Source organism: Ranitomeya imitator, chromosome 6 (genome assembly GCF_032444005.1).
Source record: "Ranitomeya imitator isolate aRanImi1 chromosome 6, aRanImi1.pri, whole genome shotgun sequence".
Classification (NCBI taxonomy): domain Eukaryota; kingdom Metazoa; phylum Chordata; class Amphibia; order Anura; family Dendrobatidae; genus Ranitomeya; species Ranitomeya imitator.
In genome coordinates this window covers 16,510,010-16,526,867 of record NC_091287.1, presented here as the reverse complement: position 1 = coordinate 16,526,867, position 16,858 = coordinate 16,510,010, and the positions used below count along the sequence as shown (strand labels likewise).

The 16,858-nt window shown below is 43.8% G+C and overlaps 1 protein-coding gene across 2 annotated transcripts in view; it reads right to left on the bottom strand.

The window, feature by feature from the left end:
• MINDY4 (MINDY lysine 48 deubiquitinase 4) overlaps window positions 1-16,858 on the bottom strand; it is a 141,299-nt gene that overhangs the window by 65,235 nt on the left and 59,206 nt on the right. The window lies entirely within an intron of this gene.

Genomic DNA, 16,858 nt, shown 5'->3' with positions numbered 1-16,858 from the left:
GAAATCAATGACTGCAGAGCAAATGTCAGAAATCAATGACTGCAGAGCAAATGTCAGAAATCAATGACTGCAGAGCAAATGTCGGAACCCAGTGACTGCAGAGCAAATGTCAGAAACCAGTGACTGCAGAGCAAATGTCAGAAACCAGTGACTGCAGAGCAAATGTCAGAAACCAGTGACTGCAGAGCAAATGTCAGAAACCAGTGACTGCAGAGCAAATGTCAGAAATCAGTGACTGCAGAGCAAATGTCAGAAATCAGTGACTGCAGAGCAAATGTCAGTAATCAGTGACTGCAGAGCAAATGTCAGTAATCAGTGACTGCAGAGCAAATGTCAGTAATCAGTGACTGCAGAGCAAATGTCAGTAATCAGTGACTGCAGAGAAAATGTCAGAAACCAGTGACTGCAGAGAAATAGAGAAATCAGTGACTGCAGAGTTTGTCAGAAATCAGTGACTGCAGAGCAAATGTCAGTAATCAGTGAATGCAGAGCAAATGTCAGTAATCAGTGAATGCAGAGCAAATGTCAGTAATCAGTGACTGCAGAGCAAATGTCAGAAATCAGTGACTGCAGAGCAAATGTCAGAAACCAGTGACTGCAGAGCAAATGTCAGCAATCAGTGACTGCAGAGCAAATGTCAGAAATCAATGACTGCAGAGGAATTGTCAGAAACCAGTGACTGCAGAGCAAATGTCAGAAATCAGTGACTGCAGAGCAAATGTCAGTAAACAGTGACTGCGGAGAAAATGTCAGAAACCAGTGACTGCAGAGCAAATGTCAGAAATCAGTGACTGCAGAGCAAATGTCAGAAACCAGTGACTGCAGAGCAAATGTCAGTAATCAGTGACTGCGGAGCAAATGTCAGAAATCAGTGACTGCAGAGCAAATGTCAGAAATCAGTGACTGCAGAGCAAATGTCAGAAATCAGTGACTGCAGAGCAAATGTCAGTAATCAGAGACTGCAGAGCAAATGTCAGTAATCAGTGACTGCAGAGCAAATGTCAGTAATCAGTGACTGCAGAGCAAATGTCAGTAATCAGTGACTGCAGAGCAAATGTCAGAAATCAGTGACTGCAGAGCAAATGTCAGTAATCAGTGACTGCAGAGAAAATGTCAGAAATCAGTGACTGCAGAGAAATAGAGAAATCAGTGACTGCAGGGCACATGTCAGAAATCAGTGACTGCAGAGAATGTGTCAGAAATCAGTGACTGCAGAGCAAATGTCAGTAATCAGTGACTGCAGAGCAAATGTCCGTAATCAGTGACTGCAGAGCAAATGTCAGTAATCAGTGACTGCAGTGTAAATGTCAGTAATCAGTGACTGCAGAGCAAATGTCAGTAATCAGTGACTGTAGAGCAGATGTCAGAAATCAGTGACTGCAGAGCAAATGTCAGTAATAAGTGACTGCAGAGCAAATGTCAGTAATCAGTGACTGCAGAGCAAATGTCAGAAACCAGTGACTGCAGAGCAAATATCAGAAATCAATGACTGCAGAGCAAATGTTAGAAACCAGTGACTGCAGAGCAAATGTCAGAAATCAATGACTGCAGAGCAAATGTCAGAAATCAATGACTGCAGAGAAAATGTCGGAACCCAGTGACTGCAGAGCAAATGTCAGAAACCAGTGACTGCAGAGCAAATGTCAGAAACCAGTGACTGCAGAGCAAATGTCAGAAACCAGTGACTGCAGAGCAAATGTCAGAAACCAGTGACTGCAGAGCAAATGTCAGAAACCAGTGACTGCAGAGCAAATGTCAGAAACCAGTGACTGCAGAGCAAATGTCAGAAACCAGTGACTGCAGAGCAAATGTCATAAATCAGTGACTGCAGGGCACATGTCGGAACCCAGTGACTGCAGAGCAAATATCAGAAATCAGTGACTGCAGAGCAAATGTCATAAATCAGTGACTGCAGGGCACATGTCAGAAAACAGTGACTGCAGAGCAAATATCAGAAATCAGTGACTGTAGAGCAAATGTCAGAAATCAGTGACTACAGAGCAAATATCAGTAATCAGTGACTGCAGAGCAAATGTCAGAAATCAGTGACTGCAGAGCAAATGTCAGAAATCAGTGACTGCAGAGCAAATGTCAGTAAACAGTAACTGCAGAGCAAATGTCAGAAATCAGTGACTGCAGAGCAAATGTCAGAAATCAGTGACTGCAGAGCAAATGTCAGAAATCAGTGACTGCAGAGCAAATGTCAGAAATCAGTGACTGCAGAGCAAATATTAGAAATTAGTGACTGCAGAGCAAATGTCAGTAATCAGTGACTGCAGAGCAAATGTCAGAAATCAGTGATTGTAGAGCAAATATCAGAAATCAGTGACTGCAGCGCAAATGTCCGTAATCAGTGACTGCAGAGCAAATGTCAGAAATCAGTGACTGCAGAGCAAATGTCAGAAATCAGTGACTGCAGAGCAAATGTCAGAAATCAGTGACTGCAGAACAAATGTCAGTAATCAGTGACTGCAGGGCAAATGTCAGAAATCAGTGATTGCGGAGCAAATGTCAAATCAATGACTGCAGAGCAAATGTCAGTAATCAGTGACTGCAGGGCAAATGTCAGAAATCAGTGACTGCAGAGCAAATGTCAGAAATCAGTGACTGCAGAGCAAATGTCAGTAATCAGTGACTGCAGAGCAAATGTCAGTAATCAGTGACTGCAGAGCACATGTCAGTAATCAGTGACTGCAGAGCAAATGTCAGAAATCAGTGACTGCAGAGCAAATGTCAGTAATCAGTGACTGCAGGGCACATGTCAGAAATCAGTGACTGCAGAGCAAATGTCAGTAATCAGTGACTGCAGGGCACATGTCAGAAATCAGTGACTGCAGAGCAAATGTCAGAAATCAGTGACTGCAGAGCAATGTCAAAAATTAGTGACTGCAGAGCAAATGTCAGAAATCAGTGACTGCAGAGCAAATGTCAGAAATCAGTGACTGCAGAGCAAATGTCAGAAATCAGTGACTGCAGAGCAAATGTCAGAAATCAGTGACTGCAGAGCAAATGTCAGAATTCAGTGACTGCAGGGCACATGTCAGAAATCAGTGACTGCAGAGCAAATGTCAGAAATCAGTGACTGCAGGGCACGTCAGAAAACAGTGACTGCAGAGCAAATATCAGTAATCAGTGACTGCAGAGCAAATGTCAGAAATCAGTGACTGCAGAGCAAATGTCAGAAATCAGTGACTGCAGAGCAAATGTCAGAAATCAGTGACTGCAGAGCAAATGTCAGAAATCAGTGACTGCAGAACAAATTTCAGAAACCAGTGACTGCGAAGCAAATATTAGAAATTAGTGACTGCAGAGCAAATGTCCGTAATCAGTGACTGCAGAGCAAAGGTCAGAAACCTGTGACTGCAGAGCTAATGTCAGAAACCAGTGACTGCAGAGCAAATGTCAGAAATCAGTGATTGTAGAGCAAATATCAGTAATCAGTGACTGCAGAGCAAATGTCAGAAATCAGTGACTGCAGAGCAAATGTCAGAAACCAATGACTGCAGAGCAAATGTCAGTAATCAGTGACTGCAGAGCAAATGTCAGTAATCAGTGACTGCAGAGCTAATGTCAGAAACCAGTGACTGCAGAGCTAATGTCAGAAACCAGTGACTGCAGAGCAAATGTCAGAAATCAGTGACTGCAGAGCAAATGTCAGAAATCAGTGACTGCAGAGCAAATGTCAGAAATCAGTGATTGTAGAGCAAATATCAGAAATCAGTGACTGCAGCGCAAATGTCCGTAATCAGTGACTGCAGAGCAAATGTCAGAAATCAGTGACTGCAGAGCAAATGTCAGAAATCAGTGACTGCAGAGCAAATGTCAGAAATCAGTGACTGCAGAACAAATGTCAGTAATCAGTGACTGCAGGGCAAATGTCAGAAATCAGTGATTGCGGAGCAAATGTCAAATCAATGACTGCAGAGCAAATGTCAGTAATCAGTGACTGCAGGGCAAATGTCAGAAATCAGTGACTGCAGAGCAAATGTCAGAAATCAGTGACTGCAGAGCAAATGTCAGTAATCAGTGACTGCAGAGCAAATGTCAGTAATCAGTGACTGCAGAGCACATGTCAGTAATCAGTGACTGCAGAGCAAATGTCAGAAATCAGTGACTGCAGAGCAAATGTCAGTAATCAGTGACTGCAGGGCACATGTCAGAAATCAGTGACTGCAGAGCAAATGTCAGTAATCAGTGACTGCAGGGCACATGTCAGAAATCAGTGACTGCAGAGCAAATGTCAGAAATCAGTGACTGCAGAGCAATGTCAAAAATTAGTGACTGCAGAGCAAATGTCAGAAATCAGTGACTGCAGAGCAAATGTCAGAAATCAGTGACTGCAGAGCAAATGTCAGAAATCAGTGACTGCAGAGCAAATGTCAGAAATCAGTGACTGCAGAGCAAATGTCAGAATTCAGTGACTGCAGGGCACATGTCAGAAATCAGTGACTGCAGAGCAAATGTCAGAAATCAGTGACTGCAGGGCACGTCAGAAAACAGTGACTGCAGAGCAAATATCAGTAATCAGTGACTGCAGAGCAAATGTCAGAAATCAGTGACTGCAGAGCAAATGTCAGAAATCAGTGACTGCAGAGCAAATGTCAGAAATCAGTGACTGCAGAGCAAATGTCAGAAATCAGTGACTGCAGAACAAATTTCAGAAACCAGTGACTGCGAAGCAAATATTAGAAATTAGTGACTGCAGAGCAAATGTCCGTAATCAGTGACTGCAGAGCAAAGGTCAGAAACCTGTGACTGCAGAGCTAATGTCAGAAACCAGTGACTGCAGAGCAAATGTCAGAAATCAGTGATTGTAGAGCAAATATCAGTAATCAGTGACTGCAGAGCAAATGTCAGAAATCAGTGACTGCAGAGCAAATGTCAGAAACCAATGACTGCAGAGCAAATGTCAGTAATCAGTGACTGCAGAGCAAATGTCAGTAATCAGTGACTGCAGAGCTAATGTCAGAAACCAGTGACTGCAGAGCTAATGTCAGAAACCAGTGACTGCAGAGCAAATGTCAGAAACCAATGACTGCAGAGCAAATGTCAGAAACCAGTGACTGCAGAGCAAATGTCAGAAACCAGTGACTGCAGAGCAAATGTCAGTAATCAGTGACTGCAGAGCAAATATCAGTAATCAGTGACTGCAGAGCAAATATCAGAAACCAGTGACTGCAGAGCAAATGTCAGAAACCAATGACTGCAGAGCAAATGTCAGAAACCAGTGACTGCAGAGCAAATGTCAGAAACCAGTGACTGCAGAGCAAATGTCAGTAATCAGTGACTGCAGAGCAAATGTCAGTAATCAGTGACTGCAGAGCAAATATCAGAAATCAGTGACTGCAGAGCAAATATCAGTAATCAGTGACTGCAGAGCAAATGTCAGTAATCAGTGACTGCAGAGCAAATGTCAGTAATCAGTGACTGCAGAGCACATGTCAGAAACCAGTGACTGTAGAGCAAATGTCAGAAACCAGTGACTGCAGAGCAAATGGCAGAAACCAGTGAGCTGCTGCGGTGCACTGGACGGACATCACTGACAAGCCGCACGACCAGTTGGGTCAGCAGCAGCCAAGAGTCGCATTAGTCGTCGCTCAGAGTCTGACACTCTATGACTAATCTGTCTGACAACCTGCTTAGGAGCAGAGCTGAGATCGTGCAGGTTGTCGCACGGAGCGGCAGCTTGACAAGCGATTGTGCGGATTTGTCCCTCCGAGGTCACGTTGACCCCCTGTCCTCATTAATGGCTGTTCCTCCCCAATATTCCAGCATTGTCTGCCGCAGTAAGATAAATCAGAGCTGTCACAAAGATGAATATCTGGCTGACAGATCAGCACTGGCGACAAAAGGAGGATGTGCTAATGACATGTTTGGCCGCAACCAACGTGGGAAAGGAGCGCGGCATCTGCATATTAGATCATCAGCCCAAGAGGAAGCCGCAATCAGGAGAGTTCAGGGGATTACACCGACAACAGCGCCGAGACCCCCACCCCACAAAAACCCCACCCAAGAGAATCGCAGGAGGCAGTACATGCTCCCGATTTATCCGCTCACCCCTCACCAGTACGGCATGCCCCCCTGCTGTGCAAACGCTTTGTAACTTCTACTTTGCTCTATTTGCATTCAGAGGCTGAAAACACACAGCTGCGGGTTTGCTACAATTGTATCCAGTCTGGTCAATCCTCTGTGCAGTGATTGGCCTGTACTCCAGACTGATACAATGTAACAGATGAACAGCAAAGGAAAAAGATGTGTGATGCTGACAAAACTCAAGTGAGTTGGATATAACTGTAACAAACCCTCAGCTCTGAGAAGTCGGGTAATTATATAATACTAGCTGAAGAGCCCGGTGTTGCCTGGGCATAGTAAATATCTGTGGTTAGTTATAGCACGTCACTTCTCTTATTTTCCCATCGCGCCTCTCATTTTCCCAATCACATCTTTCATTTTCCCCCTCACATCTCTCATTTTCTCCCTCACTCCTCTCATTCCCCCCTAACACTTGTCATTTCAACCTCACATCTGTCATTTTCTGATCACTCCACTATTTTTCCTCACTCCTCTCATTTTGCACTCACACCTTTTCATTTTCACCTCACACCTCTCATTTTCACCTCATCACCTCAGTATATACATGTTTGTCATCTCCCTTATATATAGTATACATCTGTATGTCATCTCCTGTATATAGTATATACCTGTAGGTCATCTCCCCTATATATAGTATATACCTGCTGTGTGTCATCTCCCCTATATATAGTATATACCTGAATGTCATCTCCTTCTATATATAGTATATACCTGTATGTCATCTCCTCCTGTATATAGTATATACCTGTGTGTCATCTCCCCTGTATATAGTATATATCTGTGTGTCATCTCCTCCTGTATATAGTATATACCTGCATGTCATCTTCTATATATAGCATATACCTGTATGTCATCTCCTCCTGTATATAGTATATACCTGTGTGTCATCTGCTCCTGTATATAGTATATACCTGTGTGTCATCTCCTCCTGTATATATATGTACCTGTATGTCATCTCCTCCTCTATATAGTATATACCTGTGTGTCATCTCTCCTGTATATAGTATATATCTGTGTGTCATCTCCCCTGTATATAGTATATACCTGTGTGTCATCTCCTCCTGTATTAGACCTCGTTCACACGTTATTTGCTCAGTATTTTTACCTCAGTATTTGTAAGCTAAATTGGCAGCCTGATAAATCCCCAGCCAACAGGAAGCCCTCCCCCCCAGCAGTATATATTAGCTCACACATACACATAATAGACAGGTCATGTGACTGACAGCTGCCGTATTTCCTATATGGTAATTTGTTGCTCTTGTAGTTTGCTTATTAATCAGATTTTTATTTTTGAAGGATAATACCAGACTTGTGTGTGTTTTAGGGCGAGTTTCATGTGTCAAGTTGTGTGTGTTGAGTTGCGTGTGGCGACTTGCATGTAGCGACTTTTGTGAGATGAGTTTTGTGTGGCAACATGCGTGTAGCAACTTTTTGTGTGTCGAGTTGCATGTGACAGGTTAGTGTAGCAAGTTGTGTGCAGCAAGTATTGCGCATGGCGAGTTTTGCGCGTGGCGAGTTTTATGTCTGGTGCCTTTTGAGTATGTGCAAGTTTTGTGTGAGGCAACTTTTGCATGTGTTGCAACTTTTGTGCATGTGGCAATTTTTCCACGTGTGCAAGTTTTGCGTGTGGCGAGTTTTCCATGAGGTGAGTTTTGCACTTGTGGCGAGTTTTGCAAGAGCCTAGTTTTTGCATGTGGCGAGTTCTGCGCGTGGCGAGTTTTGAGTGGCGACTTTTGTGTTTCGACTTTTATGTGGCGAGGTTGGTGTATGTGTGGTGAAATGTGTGCTGAGGGTGGTATATGTGTTCAAGCACGTGGTAGTGTGTGGCGCATTTTGTGTGTGTTCATATCCCCGTGTGTGGTGAGTATCCCATGTCGGGGCCCCACCTTAGCAACTGTACGGTATAAACTCTTTGGCGCCATCGCTCTCATTCTTTAAGTCCCCCTTGTTCACATCTGGCAGCTGTCAATTTGCCTCCAACACTTTTCCTTTCACTTTTCCCCATTATGTAGATAGGGGCAAAATTGTTTGGTGAATTGGAAAGTGCGGGGTTAAAATCTCACCTCACAACGTAGCCTATGACGCTCTCAGGGTCCAGACGTGTGACTGTGCAAAATTTTGTGGCTGTAGCTGCGACACCTCCAACACTTTTCCTTTCACTTTTTTCCCCATTATGTAGATAGGGGCAAAATTGTTTGGTGAATTGGAACGCGCGGGGTTAAAATTTCGCCTCACAACATAGCCTATGACGCTCTCGGGGTCCAGACGTGTGACTGTGCAAAATTTTGTGGCTGTGGCTGCGACGGTGCAGATGCCAATCCCGGACATACATACATACATACATACATACACACACACACACATTCAGCTTTATATATTAGACTAAATTGTGGCCCGATTCTAAAGCATCGGGTATTCTAGAATATGGATGTAGTTTATTTATCAAGTTTTCAGAATAATGCAATTTATACACAGGATTCGGCCGGCCGGGAGCAACCAATTAGCGAAGCTTGATTCAAAGTCCGCGCCAATTCGCGGCCGGACTGCGCCTGTCGCTGATTGTTCGCGTGCGGGTGTGACCAATCAGTGAAGCCAGGGCCAGCTCCAGGTTTTTGAGGGCCCCGGGCAAAAGAGTCTCAGTGGTTCCCCCTCTTCTACACACACCACGATTCATGATGCACAGATACAGCAGAGAAATATACCACAGCCCACGTAGCGTATAGCACAGCCCACGTAGTATATAACACAGCCCACGTAGTATACAACACAGCCCACGTAGTATATAGCACAACCCACGTAATACATAACACAGCCCACGTAGTATATAACACAGCCCACGTAGTATATAGCACAACCCACGTAGTATATAACAGCCCACGTAGTATATAACACAGCCCACATAGTATATAGCACAGCCCACATAGTATATTGCCCAGCCACTAGTATATAGCACAGCCCCCGTAGTATAAAGCACAGCCCTCGTAGTATATAGCACAGACACGTAGTATACTGCCCAGCCACGTAATATATTGCACAGCCAAGTAATATATTGCACAGTCACGTAGTATATAGCACAGCCACGTAGCATATAGCACAGAGACGTGGTATATAACACAGCCCATGCAGTATAAAACACAGGCCACGTAGTATAGAGCACAGCGATGTAGTATATTGCCCAGCCACGTAATATATAGAAGCCACGTAGTTTATAGCACAGAGACGTAGTATATAACACAGCCCATGCAGTATATAACACAGCACACGTAGTATATTGCCCAGCCAAGTAATATATTGCCCAGTGTCACGATTCCCCCTGACCGCTGTCACCAATGGGTCAGGATTCACACCGTGACCGTCACCCCTACGTCACGGATTGAGGTGACTTTAGGCCAACAGACGGCTATCACATGTGCAGGGGGCTTATCTTAGTTATCCCTCCACTCCACGATGTGATGAAAAACCACACACAAGGCTTTTGACCTCAGTTTACAGCAGGGGCTTATTCTAGGTATCCCACTGCTTTTCTATATACCACGAACTGCAGGGATTTATGTATATCCCGCTTACAGTTCCACTTAACACTTGCAGCTCTCTGGCGCCCCCTTACTCTCAGGTCAGATTAGGTACTGCACCCTGGGTAATTAGTCGCTAGAAAGGCTGCCTGCTATGTACTGGCTATGGGGCACGCTGCAGCGACGCGATAACTACTCCCACACAGGCAGGAACAATAATTATCAAACCCGCAGTTGCTTCAGCATAATCCAACAGTCTGCACACTTTCGCTGCCACCAGCTTCGATTAAACGGGTCCGAAGCTAACCCAACACAACAGTAACAGTAGCGTATTTTCCCTTCAAGAGACTTAGGGTACGGTTTAGAGCAGGAGAACGAACTAATATATAATAGTATATCCCATTCAAAATAACTAGGCAGTGCGTTATCAAAAATAGTTTATAAAGATGTTATACATGAGACAATTGCAAATATGTACAAGGGTAATTATAACATAAAGGGAATAAATGAGAAAAGATAACACTCACATATTAAAAGCATTGCAGGCATCCAGGCTAGTGCAGTTTCCATACATCCCAGTCCATGGGATGTACCAGCTCTTCCAGGACAATAGGACAAAGCAGTCCAGAAGGAGAAATCAGCAAAAAGAGACTCCTCAGAGCCTGCCAGACACTTAAAACATTAAGGCTGTGACATCACAGAAAGGCTGGCTTATCCAGACCCTCCTCTCTCTACATTCTGCCTAAACTTTAAACTATTCTCTCTAATTTCTATAACTTCACTACAAAACATGACAGTCATACCAAACCCATAATTCATCTCGGATTAACGTGAGCATTCTAATGAGATCAAATATGTCCTATCTGGGATACATATTTACAGAGAAAACCCTACTTCTTTACCAGATGGAGTTAGAAACTCGTGTTTCGCGGGTTGTGTAGATACACCGAGTGAGAATAAAAATATATATTTTCGTATTTCTAGCTTAAATCGTTTGCCTAATATCTAACAAAAACTAAACAAAGAATCTTTCATGAATTTTTGGAGCCATTTTTCCTGTTCTAGCTGGACAAGAGCTTACACAGGAAATGCCAGTCGTAAATTCCGTTAGGCCATAAAACTTCTAACCCCCACACTCTCTGAGAAGGAAAGCCAGGAATTTGCAGCTACAAACTGTTACTCCAAGAAGGGGGCTTAGCCCACACAGGCTAGAGAACTACTTATGATATTTCATACCATATCGTGACACCCAGCCACGTAATAAATTGCACAGCCACGTAATATATTGCACAGCCACGTAGTATATAGCACAGCCCTGTAGTATATAGCACAGCCCCCGTAATACATAGCAGACACGTAGTATATTGCCCAGCCACGTAATATATTGCGCAGCCACGTAATATATTGCACAACCACAAAGTATATGGCACAGCCAAGAAGTATATAGCACAAAGGCGTAGTATATAACACAGCCCATGCAGTATATAACACAGGCCACACAGTATAGAGCACAGCAATGTAGTATATTGCCCAGCCGTGTAATATACACCACAGCCACGTAGTATATAGCACAGAGATGTAGTATATAACACAGCCCACGTAGTATATTGCCCAGCCACGTAATATACTGCACAGCCACGTAATATATTGCACAGCCACGTAATATACTGCACAGCCACGTAATATATTGCACAGCCACATAGTATATAGCACAGCCCACGCAGTATATAACATCCACGTATAGAGCACAGCGATGTAGTATATTGCCCAGCCACTTAATATATACCACAGCCACGTAGTATATAACACAGCCCATGCAGGATCTAACACAGCCCACGTAGTATATAGCAATGTGGGCAACATATCCCTGTTAAAAAAAGAATTAAAATAAAAAATAGTTATATACTCACCTTCCGTCGGCCCCTGGATCCAGCCCAGGCGTTTACCGATGCTCCTCGCGACGCTCCGCTCCCAAGAGTGCATTGCGGTCTCGCGAGATGATGACGTAACGGTCTCACAAGACCGCTACGTCATCATCTTGCGAGACCGCAATGCATGGAGCGGAGCGTCGCGAGTAGTGGGAAAGGCGACGGAAGGTGAGAACGTAATGATTTTTTTTTGGTTTATTATTTTTAACATTAGATCTTTTTACTATTGATGCTGCATAGGCCGCATCAATAGTAAAAAAGTTGGTCAAACAGAGTTAATAGCAGCATTAATGGACTGCGTTACACTGCGGCATAACGCGGTGTAACACAGTCATTAACCCTGTGTGAGTGCTGATTGGAGGGGGCACTGACAGAGAGTAGGAAGGGGCGAATTCGTGGCCGGACTGTGCCCGGATTTCCGTGACAGACAGACAAACAGACGGAAATGCCCCTTAGACAATTATATATATATTAATCATGGTGGGTTCTGGTGCCGGACCAAGAGGGGCAGCTCAAGCTCGGTACAGGATCAGTAATGTAATGCATGTACACAGTGACTGCACCAGCAGAATAGTGAGTGCAGCTCTGGAGTATAATACAGGAGGTAACACAGGATCAGTAATGTAATGTATGTACACAGTGACTGCACCAGCAGAATAGTGAGTGCAGCTCTGGAGTATAATACAGGAGGTAACTCAGGATCAGTAATGTAATGCATGTACACAGTGACTGCACCAGCAGAATAGTGAGTGCAGCTCTGGGGTATAATACAGGATGTAACTCAGGATCAGTAATGTAATGCATGTACACAGTGACTACACCAGCAGAATAGTGAGTGCAGCTCTAGAGTATAATACAGGAGGAAACTCAGGATCAGTAATGTAATGTATGTACAATGTGACTGCACCAGCAGAATAGTGAGTGCAGCTCTGGAGTATAATACAGGAGGTAACTCAGGATCAGTAATGTAATGCATGTACACAGTAACTGCACCAGCAGAATAGTGAGTGCAGCTCTGGGGTATAATACAGGATGTAACTCAGGATCAGTAATGTAATGCATGTACACAGTGACTGCACCAGCAGAATAGTGAGTGCAGCTCTGGAGTATAATACAGGAGGTAACTCAGGATCAGTAATGTAATATATGTACACAGTGACTGCACCAGCAGAATAGTGAGTGCAGCTCTGGAGTATAACACAGGAAGTAACTCAAGATCAGTAATGTAATGTATGTACACAGTGACTGCACCAGCACAATAGTGAGTGCAGCTCTAGAGTATAATACAGGATGTAACTCAGGATCAGTAATGTAATGTATGTACACAGTGACTGTACCAGCAGAATAGTGAGTGCAGCTCTGGGGTATAATACAGGAGGTAACTCAGGATCAGTAATGTAATGTATGTACACAGTGACTGGACCAGCAAAATAGTGAGTGCAGCTCTGGGGTATAATACAGGATGTAACTCAGGATCAGTAATGTAATGTATGTACACAGTGACTGGACCAGCAAAATAGTGAGTGCAGCTCTGGAGTATAATACAGGATGTAACTCAGGATCAGTAATGTAATGTATGTACACAGTGACTGCACCAGCAAAATAGTGAGTGCAGCTCTGGGGTATAATACAGGATGTAACTAAGGATCAGTAATGTAATGTATGTACACAGTGACTGCACCAGCAGAATAGTGAGTGCAGCTCTGGGTTATAATACAGGATGTAACTCAGGATCAGTAATGTATGTACACAGTGACTGCACCAGCAGAACAGTGAGTGCAGCTCTGGGGTATAATACAGGAGGTAACTCAGGATCAGTAATGTAATGTGTGTACACAGTGACTGCACCAGCAGAATAGTGAGTGCAGCTCTGGAGTATAATACAGGAGGTAACTCAGGATCAGTAATGTAATGTGTGTACACAGTGACTGCACCAGCAGAATAGTGAGTGCAGCTCTGGAGTATAATACAGGAGGTAACTCAGGATCAGTAATGTATGTACACAGTGACTGCACCAGCAGAATAGTGAGGGCAGCTCTGGGGTATAAAACAGGATGTAACTCAGGATCAGTAATGTAATGTATGTACAAAGTGACTGCACCAGCAGAATAGTGAGTGCAGCTCTGGGGTATAATACAGGATGTAATCAGGATCAGTAATGTAATGTATGTACACAGTGACTGTACCAGCAGAATAGTGAGTGCAGCGATGGGGTATAATACAGGATGTAACTCGGGATCAGTAATGTATGTATACAGTGACTGCACCAGCAGAATAGTGAGTGCAGCTCTGGGGTATAATACAGGATGTAACTCAGGATCAGTAATGTAATGTATGTACACAGTGACTGTACCAGCAGAATAGTGAGTGCAGCTCTGGGGTATAATACAGGAGGTAACTCAGGATCAGTAATGTAATGTATGTACACAGTGACTGCACCAGCAGAATAGTGAGTGCAGCTCTGGGGTATAATACAGGATGTAACTCAGGATCAGTAATGTAATGTAATGTAATGTATGTACACAGTGACTGCACCAGCAGAATAGTGAGTGCAGCTCTGGGGTATAATACAGGATGTAACTCAGGATCAGTAATGTATGTATACAGTGACTGCACCAGCAGAGTAGTGAGTGCAGCTCTGGGGTATAATACAGGAGGTAACTCAGGATCAGTAATGTATGTACACAGTGACTGCACCAGCAGAATAGTGAGTGCAGCTCTGGGGTATAATACAGGATGTAACTCAGGATCAGTAATGTAATGTATGTACACAGTGACTGCACCAGCAGAATAGTGAGTGCAGCTCTGGGGTATAATACAGGAGGTAACTCAGGATCAGTAATGTATGTACACAGTGACTGCACCAGCATAATAGTGAGTGCAGCTCTGGGGTATAATACAGGATGTAACTCAGGATCAGTAATGTAATGAATGTACACAGTGACTGCACCAGCAGAATAGTGAGTGCAGCTCTGGGGTATAATACAGGAGGTAACTCAGGATCAGTAATGTAATGTATGTACACAGTGACTGCACCAGCAGAATAGTGAGTGCAGCTCTGGGGTATATTACAGGATGTAACTCAGGATCAGTAATGTAATGTATGTACACAGTGACTGCACCAGCAGAATAGTGAGTGCAGCTCTGGGGTATAATACAGGAGGTAACTCAGGATCAGTAATGTAATGCATGTACACAGTGACTGCACCAGCAGAATAGTGAGTGCAGCTCTGGAGTATAATACAGGATGTAACTCAGGATCAGTAATGTAATGCATGTACACAGTGACTGCAACAGCAGAATAGTGAGTGCAGCTCTGCAGTATAATACAGGAGGTAACTCAGGATCAGTAATGTAATGTATGTACACAGTGACTGCACCAGCAGAATAGTGAGTGCAGCTCTGGGGTATAATACAGGAGGTAACTCAGGATCAATAATGTAAGTATGTACACAGTGACTGCACCAGCAGAATAGTGAGTGCAGCTCTGGAGTATAATACAGGAGGTAACTCAGGATCAGTAATGTAATGTATGTGCACAGTGACTGCACCAGCAGAATAGTGAGTGCAGCTCTGGGGTATAATACAGGATGTAACTCAGGATCAGTAATGTAATGTATGTACACAGTGACTGCACCAGCAGAATAGTGAGTGCAGCTCTGGGGTATTAAACAGGAGGTAACTCAGGATCAGTAATGTAATGTATGTACACAGTGACTGCACCAGCAGAATAGTGAGTGCAGCTCTGGGGTATAATACAGGAGGTAACTCAGGATCAGTAATGTAATGTATGTACACAGTGACTGGACCAGCAAAATAGTGAGTGCAGCTCTGGGGTATAATACAGGATGTAACTCAGGATCAGTAATGTAATGTATGTACACAGTGACTGCACCAGCAAAATAGTGAGTGCAGCTCTGGGGTATAATACAGGATGTAACTCAGGATCAGTAATGTATGTACACAGTGACTACACCAGCAGAATAGTGAGTGCAGCTCTGGGGTATAATACAGAAGGTAACTCAGGATCAGTAATGTAATGTGTGTACACAGTGACTGCACCAGCAGAATAGTGAGTGCAGCTCTGGAGTATAATACAGGAGGTAACTCAGGATCAGTAATGTAACGTATGTACACAGTGACTGGACCAGCAAAATAGTGAGTGCAGCTCTGGGGTATAATACAGGATGTAACTCAGGATCAGTAGTAATGTAATGTATGTACACAGTGACTGCACCAGCAAAATAGTGAGTGCAGCTCTGGGGTATAATACAGGATGTAACTCAGGATCAGTAATGTATGTACACAGTGACTGCACCAGCAGAATAGTGAGTGCAGCTCTGGGGTATAATACAGAAGGTAACTCAGGATCAGTAATGTAATGTGTGTACACAGTGACTGCACCAGCAGAATAGTGAGTGCAGCTCTGGAGTATAATACAGGAGGTAACTCAGGATCAGTAATGTAATGTGTGTACACAGTGACTGCACCAGCAGAATAGTGAGTGCAGCTCTGGAGGATAATACAGGATGTAACTCAGGATCAGTAATGTAACGTATGTACACAGTGACTGGACCAGCAAAATAGTGAGTGCAGCTCTGGGGTATAATACAGAAGGTAACTCAGGATCAGTAATGTAATGTGTGTACACAGTGACTGCACCAGCAGAATAGTGAGTGCAGCTCTGGAGGATAATACAGGATGTAACTCAGGATCAGTAATGTAACGTATGTACACAGTGACTGGACCAGCAAAATAGTGAGTGCAGCTCTGGGGTATAATACAGGATGTAACTCAGGATCAGTAATGTAATGTATGTACACAGTGACTGCACCAGCAAAATAGTGAGTGCAGCTCTGGGGTATAATACAGGATGTAACTCAGGATCAGTAATGTATGTACACAGTGACTGCACCAGCAGAATAGTGAGTGCAGCTCTGGGGTATAATACAGAAGGTAACTCAGGATCAGTAATGTAATGTGTGTACACAGTGACTGCACCAGCAGAATAGTGAGTGCAGCTCTGGAGTATAATACAGGAGGTAACTCAGGATCAGTAATGTAATGTGTGTACACAGTGACTGCACCAGCAGAATAGTGAGTGCAGCTCTGGGGTATAATACAGGAGGTAACTCATGATCAGTAATGTAATGTATGTGCACAGTGACTGTACCAGCAGAATAGTGAGTGCAGCTCTTGAGTATAATACAGGAGGTAACTCAGGATCAGTAATGTATGTACACAGTGACTGCACCAGCAGAATAGTGAGTGCAGCTCTGGAGTATTATACAGGAAGTAACTCAGGATCAGTAATGTATGTACACA